Source organism: Equus przewalskii, chromosome 4 (genome assembly GCF_037783145.1).
Source record: "Equus przewalskii isolate Varuska chromosome 4, EquPr2, whole genome shotgun sequence".
In the NCBI taxonomy this organism is placed as follows: domain Eukaryota; kingdom Metazoa; phylum Chordata; class Mammalia; order Perissodactyla; family Equidae; genus Equus; species Equus przewalskii.
This window is the reverse complement of record NC_091834.1, coordinates 92,657,089-92,677,497: the sequence shown is the minus strand read 5'-3', so window position 1 is coordinate 92,677,497 and position 20,409 is coordinate 92,657,089. Positions and strand designations below refer to the sequence as shown.

The 20,409-nt window shown below is 43.0% G+C and overlaps 1 protein-coding gene across 10 annotated transcripts in view; it reads left to right on the top strand.

The window, feature by feature from the left end:
* HIPK2 (homeodomain interacting protein kinase 2) overlaps positions 1-20,409 on the top strand; it is a 177,599-nt gene that overhangs the window by 5,511 nt on the left and 151,679 nt on the right. The window contains exon 1 of one of the 10 annotated variants that reach the window (XM_008528335.2): positions 10,918-11,050. The exons of the other annotated variants lie outside the window; for them this stretch is intronic. The gene's annotated coding sequence lies outside the window, so the exon portion shown is untranslated. Of the gene's footprint in view, positions 1-10,917; positions 11,051-20,409 lie in introns of those variants that run through there. 10 annotated transcript variants of the gene reach the window in all.

The window sequence follows — 20,409 nt, the reverse complement described above, 5'->3', positions numbered from 1 at the left end:
AGATGCTCGGGGTTGTGGAAGAAGAAAACCCAGCTCTGCCCCTTGGGAGCATGGAGCCCAGAGCAGGATAGGACCTTGGGAGAAATGTCGTTCTCCCTCCTGCCTTCAGGAAGGTGAATGGTCATGACTTGAAATTAACAGTTTATTAAAAAAAAAAAAATTTTTTTTTCCCAGGAAAAGGCCACACTAGAAACTCCTTCAGTGACCAGTTCCAGTATTCTGTTAACCTGATTGTCAAGAAATTCCTGAGCTGGCCTGAAATCTCGCCTGCTGTCATTTAAACCTGTTTTCTTTGACTCAGTTCCTTTCTCTAAAACCTTTCATATACTTGAAGATAATAACTGGGTCTCTATAGCTTTTGCCTCACAGAGCCTGTTTTGTGTCCTCTCTCTCCTCTGAACTCTCTCTCGTTTCTACACATTAAAAAAAATAGTGGCGATCAAAACTGAATACAGTTCTTTAATAATGGTCTCATTAGGACAGCGTATACAAGAAAAACGACTTCAGGGTTCTTGCATCATTGGGAACCCCTGCAGGGCGAGAACCAAATCTGATTCTCCTTTGTATTCCCCACAGTAGCTGTGAAGTTCCTTAGGCCTAGTGGGCGCTTCATAAATGTTTGTTGAATTGACTCTTCCTTTTAATATATCTAGGTCATGACTTACGATACTCCTGCCCCGATTGGTGACTCAGAGTTAGCTTGCTGTCACCTGGGTCGCGAGTCTTCCTTTTCCCTGTCCTCGTGTCTAGCCATCCCTCACCCCAGCAATGCCATGTTCTGCTTGATTCTTTGAATCTGCTTGGTTACTTTGAATTTCACCCCTCTACTTCCAGCTCTGTAGAACCTTCTTTCTCTCCTACGCCTCTGACAAACAGTGCAGCAGACATAAGTATAAAAGTTGAACTACTCTCGAAAGAAGAGGAGCGAGCACGCAGAAGAGTCTTGATTCAGTGTAGTATCAGTTCCTCCAGGTTTAGAAAGGACGGTTTGTCAAATTCTTTTCGGATTCTGAGTCAGCTGAAGCCATACCTGTTTTTCCAGGTTCTCCATGGCGAGTAAGCGAGGTGTTCGTGAGAGTGGCTACAAGTGAGACTTGCTGTGGGGGTTCCTCCCTGTCTTTGGTCCAAAGCCAATGGAAGAGGCCAAAAGATATGATGGAGAAAGCCATCCAACTTGTGATTTTTCTCATGGGTGACTTTGCCGTTAGAAAGCAAGCTAGTAAAATAGTTACAAAAAGAAAAAGCAGCAAACCTTTAAAACTGCGAAATAATGTTGTGGTTTCATAGCCACTTATTTCTAAAAACGGCACTGAAAAGATTGGTAGTGTTTTTGAAAGTGGTCTCTTCTAGCAATTCTTGCCTAACTTCTTTTGCTCTGGTGGGTTCTGATTAATTAAATGCCACTGTTTAAACAGAATTAAGGTTGATTGACTCTTGCATGTGCTGATGCTGTAGACTTTATGGAACATTTCTTGTCACAAAAAGAATACAGTCTAATAACATAGGAGGACAAGTGCATTTCCCCCAGGTTGTGCTGTCCATCCTCTGTAAAACATTGCTGCAGAACCTGCTGTAACATTGGGTAGAAAAGCACTTTTGGTTCACACAGTTACGGATTGCAACCTGATGAAATGAGGTTTATTCCCGTATTTTTACCATTTTCCTCCATGTCAATATTGCCTCATTGATTCAACCTATGGAATTATTATTTACCATATAAAATGATTTTTCCAAGGCCTTATCACAAGGAAAGTGATTCATCGTGTCAGTTCTGTGTAGAACTTCTAGTTCCATAGCATTAAAGAAGCAAATTTTAGTGATATGTGTGCCTGGAATCCTGTAGAAGTCCTGCACACAGTGAGGAGGTTTGGAAAACTCTGATTTGTTGCTGGTTGTGGAAGTGTGTTTATTTTTTCTCTAATGAAGAATTTATAGAGCTCTGACAAAAACCAGCATTAAATTCTTGAAATTGTGCAGAAAGGCAGCAAGTTACCCTCCCGAGTTCTGTGTAATTGCACCTACTCACTAGAATCTGGGCTGAGAGCAGGAGCTTCTGCAGGAAAGTGAATTTCAGGGGAGCTCGTAACGGGCGGGGAGAGAGACGGAGCACGCGCACACATGTGCACGAGCACGCGCACACTCGTGCCTTCAGCTCTATCCCCTGAACCACTTACACTTGCAGTCCCAGCACAGTATGATTACTGTTATTCATTAAGTATGACCTGCACCATCAGGAAAAGATTAATCGATACTCATTATGTTCTGTTAACTGAGACTGGGAGGTTCTCTAATGTAATACAGAAATGTTGTCATTAGAAAATGGTTAAAATAAAGAAACCCTTTCATTTAATTACACCATGACTTACTCCAAAAAGGATTTAAGGCCGCTTAATGGGTTAAGTTTCTGGAAGAGGGGAAATTAATCTACGTGGATCAATCGTGTGGATCAGCTTATTTCCAAGGATGTCGGATAAGTGAGGTATTCCTGTGTGAAGAGACACAGAAACAGACAAAGCTCTTGTGCTGGCTTAACAAGGTGAATAAGCAGAGTGCATAATGGAATTCATTTGCAAAGTGATTTTTGCCTGGCTGGAATGGTAAGCACAAAATAGACCAGCAGACGAGAACGGTAAGTGTTCGGGATCTGTTGTTGAAAGGTTTAAAAGGGGTTCTAATTCAAGAGACATTTTACGGTGTGGAGAAGCGGACCAATATAATCAAAATGATACTTGAATAAGGTACTTTTTCCTGGCCTGGATATAATAGGAGGATCGAGGTGGGCAGAGGGTGAGCTGTGCTGGGAGGCCATGTGCTGTAGTATAAGGTGTGAGCACCGTGCACATGCAACTGGGCTGGTGTTGGTGTCGCATAGGAGAACATGCATAGAGCACTTATCAGCATGCCTGACCCGGGGCATCGATAAATGTTTGTTGTTTTTCTCTTTCCTCCTCATGCCTTATGGCAGTGATCAGGAAAGCTTGCTGGGGTTGGCAATTCCATGATACTTACTCTGTTTTTCTAAAGAGTCTCTTCTTTTTTAGGCTCTCTCACAGTCCACAGTGGGATCACAGGATCTCAGGATCTCATGGGTCACAGTATACCCCAGTGGGGTCTCCACATGTTAGGATCAGCCTTTGACACAGGGGGAAACTGAGGCCTGGAGCAGTGAAGTGGCTGCCCCAGAGAGTCTGGGGGGAGGCAGAGCTGGGGTTCTTATCCTCTGGGGCAGTGTGCATCAAGCCCCAGAACATTAAGTGGGGCTTCACTGGGCTGCACCCCAGATGGAGTTCCGGGGTCATGGTGCCTACAAGGCTGTCGGAGTCACTAAGCTTTTTCCCCAGACCTGTAAGGGAGCTCCTGGGTTGTGGTTCTCCCTCACAACCCACAGTGCCTCACAGAGCCCATCTGGAAGGAGTATTCCCCCCTTCCTAGGGAAAGCAAGGCCACATGCCCTCAGCTCCAGTGTTTAAAGAGTCTTCTGGGGGCCGCCCTGGTGGCGCAGGGTTTAAGTTCACACGTTCCACTTCGGCAGCCCGGGGTTCATCGGTTTAGATCCTGAGTGCAGACCTATGCACCGCTTGTCAAGCCATGCTGTGGTAGGCGTCCCAGATGTAAAGTAGAGGGAGATGGGCGCGGATATTAGCTCAGGGCCAGTTTTCCTCAGCAAAAAAGAGGAGGATTGGTGGCAGATGTTAGCTCAGGGCTAATCTTCCTCAAAAAAAAAAAAGAGTCTTCTGTTAGGAAGTTGTTCTTTATGTTTCCCTGAGAAAGTTTACAGCTTGTCACCATGAGCTACTTATTAACAAAAACAAAAATCACAGAAGAGAAACCAGTACAATTGTGATGAGTTTCACAGAACCTCAGAGCACCTTTCAGTCATTAAGCTGCTTTTTGGGGGGAAAAACTGCTGATTTCCCAAGGTACAGTTTAGAGTCATTCTTTCTCATTGACATAACCAAGACTTGTGCACGGGCCCTAGGAAAGGCCTGCAAGCAGGTGTGAGGCCTTTGGGACAGAGATTCCTGGGGTCCCAGGGACCAAGAGCATGGTCTGGGGGAGGGCGGGTGTCCAGCCTCATGACCCTGGGGACTTCTCTCCCCAGGAGTGGTGTGGCTGGGGCCTGGAAAGTATGGGGTCCAGGCCCGGAACCCCTGCCCCCCTGCTCTAAGGGCAGTGCTGATAAGGGATACACACTTGGGCAACAGAGGCAGCTTGAGTGTTTCCTCTTGATACAGGTCATGGCTGGTGCCTGTTCACTGGATACCCTGATCTCCTTTCCCCCCTCAACCTGGATCTCACACTGTGGTTGCTCCATAAAGCACAGTTCATGAAACAGACCCATTTCCTGTTGCTTGCTAAGGTAGTCGATAACCAGTATGTCCCCCAACAATGAAACTCGGCAGAGAGCCTGGTCAGTCGGACAGCACTTCTGTATTGTCTGCTTCAGCCACTGACATACACGGCCTCTCCTACTGCTGACCTTCCTGATGTCATCTCACCTCTTTGCTTCCACCTGCTTGTCGCTGCCCACTCACCTACCCACAGCCAGGCTCCCTCACCTCCCTGTTTCCTTGTCTTCCTTGACTTTGTGTATCTTGGCTGTGTATTTGCCTTATTACACTTGTAGGTGTCGGGGTATAGGTGGAGGTACACTGGCGCTGTCTTGTGGGTATTTTTGTGTAGGCAACAGATTTGGAGAAGTGGTTCTCCAAGTTTGGCGATCATCAGTCACCTGGAGGGCTTGTTAAAACAGATCACAGGCCCCACCCTCAGAGTTTCTGTTTCAGTGGGGCTGGGGTGGGGCTCGAGAATTTGCATTTCTAATTGAGAACCCTTGTTGTAGAGGAATGCATTCAGAATGAGAGATCAGTAAATCTGTAAAATCAGATGATAGTTATTTTGATTAGAACTTTCCTTGGGTGGTGAGAGTCAGGGACCTGACATCAGCGTGATTTGCAGCTCTGCTGCCTTTTGTGGCCGTGACTTCTCGAAGCCAGAGGACACTGTGCAGACCCAGCCTCTGGCCTTCCTGCCTCTGGCTCCAGGAGAGAGGAGGCCCATCTTCTCCAGGGCCTGTAGGTAAATGCAGGAGCTACTTTCTCTTGTTCTTCCAGAGCCAACCAGTCTGTAGTTTGTCCAGTTTGGCCCTGGGATCCCTGAATAGAATGGGCAGATATCATTCTCACAATAATAATATATTATTATTAATTAACGTAAAGAGCTTTGATTTTCTTTGTTTACAGATGAGGAAATTGAGGCTTAGAGAGATTAAATAACGTGTCCAAGGTCTCATCAGTAGTAACTGGTAGAGCAGGGCTTGAGCCCCTCCTGATAGCTGAGCATGCTCTGTCTTGACCAGCGGCCTGCCCTGCTCCTCACAGGTGAGTTGGAGCGGTCCCTGCAATGTACAGCAGGGAGATGCACAATTGGGGCCCTCCTTGGGGAAGGGCCAACCACGGTGGAGGCTGGTGGTGCTGGAGTGTCGATGTCAGCAACACATTTCCCCAAGGCTCTGCTGTCTCGTTTGCCTCCTCTTCATCAAACAGGACCACATGATCTAGTGAGTGTAAAGCTCATAGTCCCGTGGCTGGCACGTGGGAGGAGTGTAGTAAAGGGCAGCCAAGCCACGAACCCCTCTTTGAGCAGCAAAACAGATAAAATATCTGAGAATAATCTTCCTGAGACCTCTAAGGAAAAAATGTTTTGAAAAGATAGTAGTAACAGCTAATACTTATCAAGCCCTAGCAATTGCCAGCTCTGTTTAAGGTTCCACATATATTAATTCTCGAATCCTTGCAGTAATGCTGCAAGGTGGGTTCTGCTTCCATTGTGTCCTGCAGAGACACAGGAGGGTTCCACAGCGCGGAAGTGGCCAAGCTGAGGTTGACCCCAGGCCAGCCTGGATCCAGAGCTCGTACCCTGACTGCCAGGCTGTAGCTACAGATCCCTTCTTAATAAGGGAATGAAATTTGTAAATGTGTTACTCTTTGGTTTTTCTCCAAATGTAAGTGTTCTTTGTTTCAATCAAAGTCTAAATAAATAGTTTTAAAATTTGAGAAACCGATTTCTCTAGGTCTTCTTGAATAAGTTGCTAAGTTGATGGGGCTGGAACAGTCAGGTCTGAAAGATAAGAGTAGTGAAGGGGCTAGCTTTACCACGTGTTAAACCATCAAGTTTGGCGTGAAATTTGACAGACCCATCAGTGGGGCAGAATAAGTGAGCCAGGTTTAAGGGCCTGTTGTCTGTGAGCATTTAATCAGTGATGAAGGAGGTTCCAGGAAGCCATGGGGAAAGGAAGGCTGAGTGACAAATGCTAACGGGACCGTGTGATAGCAATTTGAAAAATCTCAATGGATATTATCATCTCACATCAGTCTACCAACATAAATTCTACGTTATTAAAATGTTAAATTCAACAAAATTCTGTTGAGCACATTCAATATGCCAGAGACTGTTCTGGGTGCTGGGTGTTCAGCAATGAGCAAAACCAATGAAAACTCCTATCTTGAAGCAGCCTACGTTTTAGTAGATAAAGGTAAATAATCCTTTTTTTTAAAAAAAGCTTGAAAGAAATAGGTAGATATTTATCAAACCTCTGGAGGGGTTGAAATTTCGAAGCTTAGAATCTGTAGAAGAAAACTCAGAGGAAAATATCAATAGTTTTGTCACTGTAACATTCCCCAAATGTTAAGGTTATTTCTGTTTTTTCTATGGTGCGTTCTTTCTCAGTGTTACTCAGTGTAACTTTAAGGTGTGTCTGAATTTTAGGCTGGGTCCTGCAAAGCAGAATTACTGGGTCAAGGAGTGTGAACATTTATCGGGGTCTAGACATATGCCACCAGATTACATTCCTCCCCAAAGTATTTTTTTATTAAACTAATCCTACCACCTAGATAAAGATTTAAATTCACCCACCCATTCATTCAGGAAAAAACAGAGTTGCTCACTGCTCTCAGGCCCGGGCCCTCTCTTCTCAGGAGACATATCATTTCTAGGGCCTTTCAACAGCATCCATATATATCAGTGACTCCCAAAGTTACACGTTTACCTAGACTTCTTTTTTGAGCTCCAAAGTCATAAAGCCAACACTCTACTTAACATCTCTATTTGGATGTCTTACAGGCCTCTCAAACTTAACACTTACAAAGAAAAAATCTTGGTCAACCCTCTAAAATATGTGCCTCTTCCAGAATTCATTATTTCCATAAATGGCGTCATCTCCAACCAGTAGTTCACATCAGAAGCCTGAGAGTCACCTTTGACTTCGTTTTACTTCACATTTAATCCATCACCAAGTTTTATTGATTTTGCCTCCCAAATACAGCCATCCTTGTTTTTCACCATAGTTACGTTCTGTAAAGTTGCCACAAACACCGAATTAGCGAGTGCGGAACCATTGTTCCTAGGGTTAGCTTCCTGTGAGCCTGTGGTCATATTTTCATCGACTGATCAATACTTAACTTTGTTTTGTGTGTGTGTCTGTTTGAAGACACCGTATTTAATATATATTGGTGATTCGTTAACGCTGAACTCACAGCCCGCAGCACGGTGGCTCATGCCTGAACGAAGCTTACCAGCACACGTGTTTTCTCCCGAAGGCACATCACAGCTTTTTTGCGCTTGGGAACACTCAATAGCCTTTCAGCCGTATGCTTGGGAGTCATTTTAAAATCCACAACAAAAAACACAAAAAGTTCAAAAAACATGGTACTAAATAGACCATGGAAAGTATACTTGCTTATGGTTAAGAGCTGAAACAAGAAGGCAGGGCATGACCCCATTTGGCCTCAGCTGGGAACATGTGCGTCAGGCAGCTCGAATTTTTCGAGGTGTCATGTGCATGCCTGGGAATGACTGTGGAAGCCCACTTTGAGTATTGACTTTGAGATTACAAATAAATTTTAGCAAGTCAGTGAATTCACGAACACGGAATCTGCGAATAATGAAGACCAACTGGATATGGTGAACCTATCCGTTTCTTTCTCCTCTACCATCCCCTGGTCCAAGGTCAGCAAACTTGTTCTGTAAAGGCCCAGATAAGTGGGTATTTTAGGCTTTGCAGGCCAAATGGCCTCTGTCACAGCTGCTCAGCTCTGCAGTTGTGGTGAAAGCAGCTGTAGACAATACATGAGTGAGTGGGGCTGTGTTCCAGCAAAACTTTATTTACAAGAACAGGCTTTGGGCTGCTTGGCCCTTAGGCTGTAGTTTGGACCCTCGTAACCCACTGTAGTGTCTCATCTGGGCTGCCTTCCTGACCTACCCCCACATCCATTCTTGAGCTGCTACCTGATTTCCGTGGTGATACTAAGTGTAAATTGGATCTGACCACTCTCCGACTTCAGATGTCTAACCACGTCCCATCACACTTTGAATAAAATCCCAAATCCTGAACTTTGTGGCTACAACATGGTCCCTGCTTATTTCTCCAGTCCCATTCTATGTCCGTCTTCCCATCTTTGCCCCATCCTGGCCTCTTCCAGGTCTGTGACTTTTCCCACTGTCCTGCTTCAGGGAATGCTCGTCTGCCCCCTGCCTTGCTAATTGCTGCTCACTCTGCAGTCATAACCGAAATGTCACTTCCTGCGGTGTAAACTAGACACCCCCTTCTGATCTCAGGGCGCTCTGTGGCTTTCCTTATAATGCAGTTTTCAGGTACCCACTTATTCAGGTGTATTTGTTTCCACCTGCCTCCCCCATTGGACTGCAAGCTCCTTGAAGATAGGAACGTGTCTGTGGTTGTGTCTGTGTTCTCGACACCCACTGTAGACACTTCCGAAAACTTATTGAATCAGTGAATAGCTGTACAACAAAGTTTTGTTCATTCAGATTTTGTCTGAAGCTACAATATAGAAACGTGTTTTAGAGCATTTAGTATATCTTCTAAAATTGAGAGTGATGATTAAAGAGCAAAAGTCATCCTGATGAGTGAGTTAGTAAAAGGGTGAGAATGTGTGTCTTTATTGTCAAAGGGTGTGTTCCACCGACAGATACATCTAGTCCAATGTTTGCTCCCCAGGACTTGAAGCTACGTGAAATCCTGCTGGTCACCCTTTTCTCCTAGCAATTTTTTGAACTTTGCTGGTAGCGTTTTCACACAGAGAAGTGAGGGTCATGTTCTTGGGAAGGTGTTTTGGTGCCCCTTTTAAAAGTGGACTTTAATTGCTAAAGCAATCCTGAGAAAAAAGAACAAAGCTGGAGTCATCACAATCCCTGACTTCAAAACATACCACAAAGCTACAGTAATCAAGACAGCATGGTACTGGTACAAAAACAGGTGCACAGATCAATGGAACAGAATTGAAAGCCCAGAGATAGAACCACGTATCTGTGGACAGCCTATCTTTGACAAAGGAACTGAGGGCCTACAATGGAGAAAAGAAAGTCTCTTCAACAAATGGTGCTGGGAAAACTGGACAGCCACATGTAAAAGAATGAAAATTAACCATTCTTTTTCACCATTCACAAAAATAAACTCAAAATGGATCAAAGACCTAAAGATTAGACCTGAAACCATAAGGCTTCTAGAAGAAAATATAGGCAGTACACTCTTTGACATCAGTATCAAAAGGATCTTTTTGGCCACCATGTCTTCTCAGACAAGGGAAACAATAGAAAGAATAAACAAATGGGACTTCATCAGACTAAAGAGCTTCTTCAAGGCAAGGGAAGACAGGATTGAAAAGAAAAAACAACCCACCAGGGGCTGGCCCCGTGGCCGAGTGGTTAAGTTCGCGCACTCCGCTGCAGGCGGCCCAGTGTTTCGTTAGTTCGAATCCTGGGCGTGGACATGGCATTGCTCATCAAACCACGCTGAGGCAGCATCCCACATGCCACAACTAGAAGGACCCACAACGGAGAATATACAACTATGTACTGGGGGGCTTTGGGGAGAAAAAGGAAAAAAAAATCTTAAAAAAAAAAACAAAAAAACAACCCATCAGTTGGGAAAAAATATTTGCAAGTCATATATCTGACAAAGGGTTAATCTCCATAATATATAAAGAACTCACACAGCTCCACAACAAAAAATCAAACAACCTGATCAAAAAACGCACAGGGGACATGAACAGACATTTCTCCAAAGAAGATATATGGATGGCCAATAGACACATGAAAAGATGCTCATCATCACTAATAATCAGGGAAATGCAAATCAAAACTACACTAAGATATCACCTTACACCTCTTAGAATGGCAACAATAACCAAAACAAAAAGTAACAAATGTTGGAGAGGTTGTGGAGGAAAAGGAACCCTCATACACTGTTGGTGGGAATGCAAACTGGTGCAGCCACTATGGAAAACCGTATGGAGATTTCTCAAAAAATTAAAAATAGAAATACCATATGACCCAGACATCCCACTACTGGGTATCTATCCAAAGAACTTGAAATCAGCAATTCCAAAAGTCCCATGTACCCCTGTGTTCATTGCAGCATTATTTACGATAGCCAAGATGTGGAAGCAACCTAAGTGACCATCAACTAATGATTGGATAAAGAAGATATGGTATATATATATATATACAATGGAATACTACTCAGCCATAAAAAAGGATAAAATTGTCCCATTCACAATAACTTGGATGGACCTTGAGGGTATTATGTTAAGTGAAATAAGCCGGGTAGAGAAAGACGAACTCTGTATGACTCCACTCATGTGGAAGTTAAACATGTAGACAAAGAGAACTGATTGGTGGTTACCATGGGAAAGGGGGGGTGGGGGGTGGGCACAAAGGGTGAAGTGGTGCACCTACAATGTGACTGACAATGTACAACTGAAATTTCACAAGGTTGTAAACTATCATAATCTTAATAAAAAGTAAAAAATAAATAAATAAAAGTGGACTTTACTTTCTTCTCTCAAACCATCACCCCACCCCTCTGAGACCCTAACTGGTATTAATTTTTTCCTACAGCGTTAGTCTGGGGAAGAAATCTTTGTCAGAGAATCATCTTAGCAATGAAGTTTCAAGTTAGAGATTGTTCCCAAGTCATTCCAAGAATCCTGCATGCTATAGATGGACCGACCACTTAGCGTATTCTAGGAAGGTAATATGTCCTTTCTTAGATGACCTTTTGTAGATGAGTAGTGGTGAAATTTAAATCCTTATTTAACTTCTTTTTTTAAAAAATGTGTTGTAATAGAAACACCACTTGTGCTATAAAAAGTTAGAAAATAAGGGCAAGCAAAACACACACACGCGCACACTTTCTCTTTTCTTCTCTCTGGAGATTACCAGTGTGATAGTTTGCAGGTCTTTGTCTTTGCATATATGTGTACAAATCTTTTTTTTTGACCAAGATAATATATTACTGTTTGTAATCTGCTTTTTTCAAGGAACAGTTTCCAACCTTGTATTTCAGTAAAGTTCATTTCATTTAATCCCTTGTGCATATTCAGATTTCCATAATTGGCCCCCAAATGCCCTTTGAAGCCTGTTTGTTGGAATCAGTATCTGATTCAGGACCTTGCACTGTGTCTGGTTGTAACTGCCTCTTAGTCTCTCAATCTGGCACAGTCTCTCACAAAGAAATGGGCCAGTTGCCTGTAGACGCTCTCACCTTCTAGATGTGTGGGGTTGGTTCCCTGGGGCGGTGCTGAGCTTGGTTCTCCATCCCATGAATCTCCTATATCTAAAGGCTTGATGGATTCAGGTTCATCATTTTTGTCTAGAATACCCCAGAGGTGATTCTGGGCACTTCACCTGCCTCCCAATGACCCACTGCTTGTGAAGCTAAGATTGACCCCCTGGTTTAGGGTTGTGGCAGCCTGACCTCTCCATTGTCCAGTTCCGTTTTCCTCCTTGAGATGAAAAAGTGATCTGTGTAGTATAGGCCATTTACTGAATGGTTTTAGCGCTAAATTATAATTCTTTCCTCAACTCATACATTCGTTAGGTTTTGTGACATGATGTTTTTCTAATTTTTTCATTTCTTGTATAAAGTAGAGCTTTCCCTCTTCAGTTGGGCTGTGTGGTTACCCTGAAGTAATAGTTCCAACTGGAAAGGCAGGAGCTTTGCTAATACTCTCCCTTTAATCATTAATTTTCAAAGTAAGGAGTTGTGTAATAGCCATTTCAAATAGTGAGAAATGAGTTTTTCTGCCTCTTTCTTTTTTATCATTATACAGTCATGAATTTGTATTGATTTGGTATGTTTTAATCGTTAATCTTTTTGTTACAACTTCAGGCAGTAAGACCCCTTCAGCCAGCTCCTGTGACCTTTTGACAGGACCTCCGTAATTTTGAAAAGCTTTCCTGCTAAAAGGCACAAGGTGCCCCAGGCCCATGTTGGACTTTTCAATGGTGTTGGACAGTGGTATCAGAGACCACAATATGGGCGTTAGGGGCGGTTTTTGTGACAGAGGTGACTTGTTTCTAGGGAATTTCAGTGGACAAAGCTAGAAAATATGTATTGCTAAAAATTACCAGTTCAGATTGACAAGTTCAGTTTCATTTTAATTTCCCTGTGCTTTCACTTCGTTTCCTCAGTTTTATCATTGTAACTCCTTTCTCTTCTACAGAAAATTTTTATTTCTTCTTTAACCTGTAAATATAAGAATATAGTTTCAAAGTACCAATATTTCTATTATCACAAACACTGAGACTACAGAGGAAAGTTTAACACATCTTTGTAATTTTTCTCTTGTCCTTAGAATGCATCCAGCTAGGGAAATATAATTAAAAACTGTAGTCTAAAGTCCCTAAAAATAAATTCTTCCTCAGACTGACTGTGGCACCAGTTTGACGTAGGTTAGATTCATATCTTTCTGTTTCTTTTTGGTTTCAGAAATTTTTAAATTTAGCCTTTTTGAGATAGGTAATACATTTATATGACTGAAAGGTCAAAAGATGTTAAATCGAGATGACAGGTATATTGGAATTTAAGTTATTCTCTCTACATTTCTTTATGTTTGAAAGTTAAAAATAATTAAATTTAAACTATAGAAAAGATATGCACAATGAAATATTGCCCTCCTTGTCATCTCATACATAACCATTTGTATTAGTATCTGGTTTAACCCTTCGAGTCTTTCATTTTGCAGATTCAAATTGTGTGTATGTGTGTACTCTTCTTCTCTTTTATTTATACAAGAGGTAACATACCATATATATTGTTATACATCTTAACTTTTTTCTCTTAACAATGTATTCTGGAGCTCTCTCCATATTAGTACATAGAAATTATTCTCAGTCTTTTTTATGGCCACAAAGTACTCCATTTTGTTGACATACCATGGTTTATGGAATAGTAGCATAATCTTAGATTGTTTCCAATCCTCTGCTATTTATAAACCATGGATAACCTTATATACATGTCATTCATACTCACGCAGGTGCATCTGTGGGATAGAATCCTGTAAGTGGGATTGTATAGTCAAAGGGTGAGTACATCTGGAATGTTTGAAAGATATTGACAAATTCCTCTTGTTAGGATTTGTACCGTATTTCACTCACACAGCCATATGTGAGCGGCCTGTTCCCCTCGAGCATTACCCACAGAATCCATTGTCAAATTTTTGGATTTTTTGCTGGTAGGTGAAAAATGGTATTTTCATGGAGTTTTAATTTATATATCTTTTGTTATAAGTGAAGTTGAGCATCTTTTTATTCGTTTAAATATCATTTTATATTTATTTTTATGTGGACTGTGTTTTGAACTTTATACATTTTCCTGTATGTTGTCGGTCTTTTCTTCTTTATTCCTAAGAGCTTCTCATACACTGTCTGTGATGAGTTGCAGATATTTTTTCCCAGTTGGTCTTGTATGCTTTGATTCCCTTATGGGGGTTTCTTTTGTCCTTGGAAAGTCTGTTTAATTTTATGTAATCAAATTTATCTTTTTGTTTATGCCTTCTATATTTTAAGTCAGAATTAGAAAGACATTTCCTATTTCAGGTTTTTAAGTTCCTTCTAGTACTTTTGTCATTTCATTTTTTCCATTTATATCTTGGTTCATTTGGTGTTTATACTAGGATATGTTCTGAGGTTTGGAGCCAACTTTATATTTTCCAACATTCAATTGTCCCAACACCATTTGTTAAAAAGTTTATATTTTTCCCACAGTATCATTTTGTTGTTTATTATATATTAAATTGCTATAGACTTGGGGGTCTATTTCTAGACTCGCTATATTTTTCCATTGGTTGATCTGTTAATTGTTGAAGTTTATATTACGTTTTGCTATTTGAAAGGACTAGTTCCCCCTCCTTGCTCTTCCTTTTCAGAGTTTTCCTGGCTATTCTCCCTGTTTGTTTTTCCATATGAACTTTAGAATCAACGTGTCTTGATTTCAGAAAATTTCCATTGGGATCATGTTAAATTTATAAATTACTTAGGGGAAATTAACAACTTTATGAGGTTGAGTCTTCTTATCTAAGATCATGTTTTCTTTTTTTTTTTTTTTTTTTTTTTTTAAGATTTTATTTTTTCCTTTTTCTCCCCAAAGCCCCCCAGTACATAGTTGTGTATTCTTCGTTGTGGGTTCTTCTAGTTGTGGCATGTGGGACGCTGCCTCAGCGTGGTCTGATGAGCAGTGCCATGTCCGCGCCCAGGATTCGAACTGACGAAACACTGGCCCGCCTGCAGCGGAGCGCACGAACTTAACCACTCGGCCACGGGGCCAGCCCAAAGATCATGTTTTCTTTCCACGTGTTCTTTTTTTGTGTACTTTAGTAATATTTGAAGTTTTCTGTATATAGTTTGTATATATTTCTTAAATTTATGCTTATAAATAAAGTCTTTCATTGTCTTCCAATTGGTGGTGGTTTGTATGGATGAAGACTGTTGAGTTTCATATGTATTTTTAACAGCTTTATTGAGGTATAATATGTAGTAGTAGGTATAATAATTAGTCATCATTCCCCAGTGCCACCTTCCCCTCATTCCTTTGAAATTACTAATCTGCTTTCTATTCTGGAGTTTCATATAAGTGAAATCATACAACACGTGGTCTTTTGCAACTGGCCTCTTTCACTTAGCATGATGTTTTCAAGGTTCATCTGTGTTATAACATGTGCTTGTCTTTTTTTCCATAGCCATCCTCATGGGTGTAAAGTGGTATCATTGTGGCTTTGATTTTCTGATTTCTGTATGTGTTTAGTTTCATTTCACCACCCACTCTGGGGAGATGTCATGAGGGTGGGGAATGGGCACGCAATTCTAAATCCCCGGTGCCTCCCACAGTGCCTGGCAAGTACTGGGTGTTCAGTAAAGGCTCGTTGAATGAATGATTGGATCTATTACACTTCTAAGCCACCTCTACTTTTTTATTCTACCCTAAGAAAAACATAATTAGTATTTTCTTCCCCTCCTCTTAGAAAGTCATGTGTGAATCCAATAGCCTAGTAAAAACAGTTTTGTATGATATATGGTTTGAGATGATCAACATTACTTTTTCTCACACTAGAATGAATGAATGAGAGTTGCTGCTACCTATGTCTAGGAGAGTCACTGTCTTTTTGGGAGATGATTTTAAGGCCTAGATTCTAGTGTTACTGGAGACTACTTGGTAACATATATAAGACAGAAATGAGGAATTAGGTATAGGTGTTCTGGGCCTGGGGACAGGGAGTTTTGAGAGAGCTCAGTCAGCTCACAGGTACTTAAGAAGTCCTAAGTTTACCAAGGGCTGTGTTCCAAAATTTCTTTTGTAAGGTGGTTGTGTGAATACAGATCACATTTAACAATAGGAAAAAGCGGTATCCATTAAGAATTGGGTCTCAAGGTAGCCTTAAAGAATAGTTAAGAGAGCATAGCTGATGCGTGTGTGAGGGCACGGGGTATACAGGAAACCTCTGCACCTTCTCAGTTTTGCTGTGAATCTAAAACTGCTCTAAAAAATACATCTAATGAAATTTTTTAAAAGAGAGAGCATAACTGAAATACATATATTTTCTAGGAAAAGAGAAATAATTAAATGTCAGAAAAATAATATTGAATAAGAAATGATTATTTCTCGTTAATGTCAGTGTATGAAGAACAATATTTTAATTATAGAAATAGGTGAGATCATGTGTCTGTGTGTGTCTGCAGGAACATTTGGGCACTGTCTAAGGATTTAGAGGCTGACAATATTGGATTTTTGTATTGCCCCAATTTTCCTCAGAATATCTGACTTTTCATATGGTTATTATCCTTATATTATTAGGCATGTTTGGGTTGCGAATAGGAGAGAAAGAGAGAGATTGCTAAACTCACTGATTCATTAATTCATTGGTTAACTGAGACAGATTGCTTTCCCTCAAGTGTCTGGGCCTGAGAGATGGGGAGGGTAGAGCGTGGTTCAAAAGAATGTGCATTTGCTATAAGGAAACAGTTGTCTGAAAAGAATTAATTGAGGATTGAACTGTATGAGATAGCAATATCTGAAGGGCAGATAGATAAAAAAGGTAGCTGCAGATCCAACTTGAACCAATGATTTGAAAGCCGTAGGGAGCAGATTTAATCAAACTGTAAGGAAGAGCATTATAATACTGAATTCTTTCCACAAATGGACAGTCCTGAGGAACAGATTCCTTTGGACGCTGGAGGCATTCAAGATGAGCACCTTTTGATGGACCTGCTGGAGAGTAGGGTCCAGCATAAAGTGGATGGTTAGACTAGATGACCTTTAAACTTTCTTCTGGGGGAGAAGTAGTAGTCCTGATAGGATGGAACGTGGCTGAAGTGTGTGGTTCTAGTTCTCTTTCTCTTGACCTCCACAAAAAGTTCTGATGCCCCCAATTCTGTTCTCCACTAGTGCAAAATGAAGCTTTGGTTGGATCTTTTCTTCACCCAAAGCTAGATGACAGCATTTATTGAACATCTACCATTTGTGCTCCTTCTATTATGAGAGACTTGGATAGAATAACTATTGTTCTAAAAATGGTTCTGAAATTAAAGGGCAAAGGCCTGATGTACTGTATCTCCTCTTTCCAGCCCTTCAGTTCAGGCCTGACTATTTAGCAGCTTTCCCCCACTTTCTAAGGATGTCTCTCAGGGAGAAGTAGGCTCTGAGATAACCAGGACTCCATCCTAAACTGGAGCAGATAGCAGCCTGGGGCCTCGAGCGCTTCCCCCTTTCCCTCTGTGTGTCTGTGTCTGGCTCCAGTGTGGCGCCTGTCTTTGAAGTCAGCTTGAAGCCCAACAGGCAGGGCTGCTGCCCTCCCGCTCCTTGGTTATTCAGTGCAACCTTTAGTCTAGGAAGAGTGCCAGTCTTCGTTTCCAAGAATCATATCTCCCTAAATGGGGCAATCTGCTTTAAATGCCTTCTCAACTGGCGCCTTCCCCATCTCACGGTTGGCTTAATTAAAGGAGCAGGTTCACCTTTTCAACTGCTTGTATGGTGCTGGATCAGGGTGGGTGGCTGGGGGCTGTGTTGGGGTGTGCGTGTGTGTGTGTATCTGCGTGTGTAGGTGCACACCTTTCCCACCCTTCAGCTCTCAAAGTGGTCATTTTCAGAAGTGTTGAGAGTCGTAGGCATATGTAAACTTTAGTTTTGCATTTTCCCTATTGTGCTCAACCCCCAAAAATTTTTTTAAAGCAGGCCGGCTAGTAGGGTGCACAAGGCTTTTTGTATCTCGCTGGGAAAAATGCATGCTGAGCCTTTGTGTGGTCCCAAGTCAGGATTTGCTTTATCAGTCGCGACATCAGGTATCTCTCCACTTGTCTTCCCCCTTCTCCTCCTGCGTGCCCAGTCTCTGGTGTGTGCTGTGTGTCCCTCATCCTCAGAGCCAGGGCTGGTGACAGCAAACAGCAGTAGGAGTGCTCCATGGTGCTTCTTCCTCTCTGATTTCCAGTTCAGCTGACAAGGCGGGTCTATTGAGCTCCTTTGAAACCTGAGTTTTTGTTACCTGCTGCTCAGCTTAACCCACAGGCTTCTCTGAGGGCGTGCCTGTGACTGCTGCCACCCTCTGTTCCATGGGGCAGCTGCTGCTGCCAGCACTCCCTCTCAGAAGCCAGTCTTTCCACAGCATTGGAGGCTCCGTGTGTGGAGGGCCCTGCTGAGCAGTTCAGCGAGAGCAGGACAGGATGCACAGCCCTGCCTCTGGGTCATGTAAAAGGGACGGAAGAACCTGTGACAGATGCTGCCTGTGTTCTTTCAAGCACAGACAGAGCCATGTCTGTGAGACGTGCACCTGGACGTGGGGACGAACCCATGCTCCCTTCTGCCTGTTTGCCACCCAGGTTCCCTGTGACGAAATCTCATGCCTAGAAGTTCTGCCCAGAGCTGTGGCGCTGGGCTCACGTGGGAAGCAGGCGAGTTTCAGCCCAAGGGTCTGGCAGAGCAAAGCCCCTCGTGGGCCAGCCGAGCGGGCGCACCAGTTCTCCGCATGCTGCCACAGAGTTCACTGGGTTTTTGTTTCCGCTCTGAAGAAATATGGGTCAGTGAGAAATAGGATTTGCTTTACAGAAGATGGCTTTGGAGAATCGTGTCCTCAAAAGCAAAAGAAGCACAAAAGTGTGAGTCCCGAGGGAATATGGTTGTAACTCCCGACCCCAAGATGTTAGCTTTGGGTGCTTTCAGGAAGATTTTGGGTTTTCAGCAGTTCAGAAGGGAGGTGGACATGGGTTTTCGGCAGTTCAGAAGGGAGGTGGACATGGTTTGGTGCAAAACGGAGAGACGTGAGTGTGGAAGTGAGAGATTCACTTGCAGACGTGTCCAGTAGTGAGAAGGCAGGAGGCACACCTCACACCAGGGGAGGGCGTGCGGAGCCTGGCAGTGGGGTTGCTAGGATGTGAAAGAACATTATTTTATTTGCTGTGTGCAAGACCATCGGGAGAGTGGAGAAGAGCACTAGGATGCGTCACATTTCAGGTGCCTCCAGGACGTCTGTGTAGGTGTCCTTGAGACTGCCAAAGGAGTGAAGACTCGGGGAAACAGCTGACATCTGGGGGCAGCGAAGCAGGAGATGCCGAGGGAGGCGCAGCAGCAGCTGGACTTCAGTCCCTATTCAGCCAGAAGAAGACGTGTCTGTGTGTGGGAGGCGTGGGCGAGGGCGTGGGCTGGAGAACATTTAAAATAGCTTCCCAGCGTGTGTGTGCCTATGCGGGTGTGGTGTCTCTAAGAGAAAAAGCAAATAGAAAAGTCAGCGTCGTTGGCGACCTGAGAGCAGTCGCATGTAAACGTGGAAGCAGTTTTAACCTAGTCCAGAGAATACATAAGGTGTACTCTTGAAATGGGGCAGTAAGCTTTCCTACCGCCCCCCCACCCCCACCCCCGTCTGTGTTCTTTTGTGGAAGAGCAAGAGCTATTGAGTATAGTGGTGGAAAAGTTGATACTTAGAGAGTTTCTCAAAGTGTGTATCAGAGTAACCTTTTGGCCTCCCGTGGTCCAGGGGAGAATCTGGAGAGCTGCGTTTTGAGGAGTGGTTTCAGGAGTGTTGCAGTTCTGATGACGTCTGCCTACCCCTTTGTCATTTTCTCATTTATCCTTATATCTCCAAAAGTGTGCAGTGTAGTGCCTAGCACTTAGTGGTGTGTGGTTGGCCCAGCAGAAATCCATGTTTGTCCCTCTGTCCATCCATCCATCATCCGTCCAAATAAACCATTCATCAGACAAGGAAATCTTCCCCGAAGGCCCCCAGCTGTTCTCCTGTCCCTTCTCGTAGGTCGAGCTGGGTGCATACCCAGCCCAGATCAGTGGCTCCCAGGCACAGGACAGGATTAGCGTCGACCAATCAGGATTGGCTCCTGAGTCACAAGGGGGAAGGTGGGAGGTGGTTGGAGGTAGTGGTGGTGTAGGGGGTGACATGAGAACGCGAATCAGGGCTCTGCTGGGGGAAAAAGTGGGAATGGCTGTTAGAAAGGCAACTTACAGTGTCTGCTTCAGCATGTTAGTTTTTGTACATTTTACTCTGTGTCATTTTGTTTTAAACGATAGCATTCTCTAAATTTGGCTATGTTTACTATGGTGATTATTTTAATTGAGTTCTATTCAATTAATTATACCTCACCTTGTTTTGCAAATTGATTTGTTTTATAGTATAAACATATATACTATAATAACCAATATAATACAAAAAAGAATCTAAGAAACAGGACCAGGAAAAATACAAATAAATGTAGAAGTTCAAAGCCAGGAGGAAAAAGAGTCCTAGCTATGCAGACAGTGAGGCCCCTACATTGCCGTAGCTGAGCCTCCATCGAGCTTCCCAGGATCAAAGAGATGGTGGAAATGCGGCCACTTCAGTAATTCTTGCTACCAGAGAAGGAAGACATTCCAAGTCCTCAAGAGAAGCATAAAGGTTTTTAGTTCTTTTAAACTAAATTTTGCATGTGGATTTTCATCTAGGAAGAACTCAGTGGTCCATGAACAGGGTGTTCAACATCCGCAGCAAACGACAGCTCGCTTCTCACAGCTCTTTCTCTCGGCAGTCCTCGGCAGAAGCTCGAGGCGCAACGCCCAAATGCAACTCAGCGAATGGA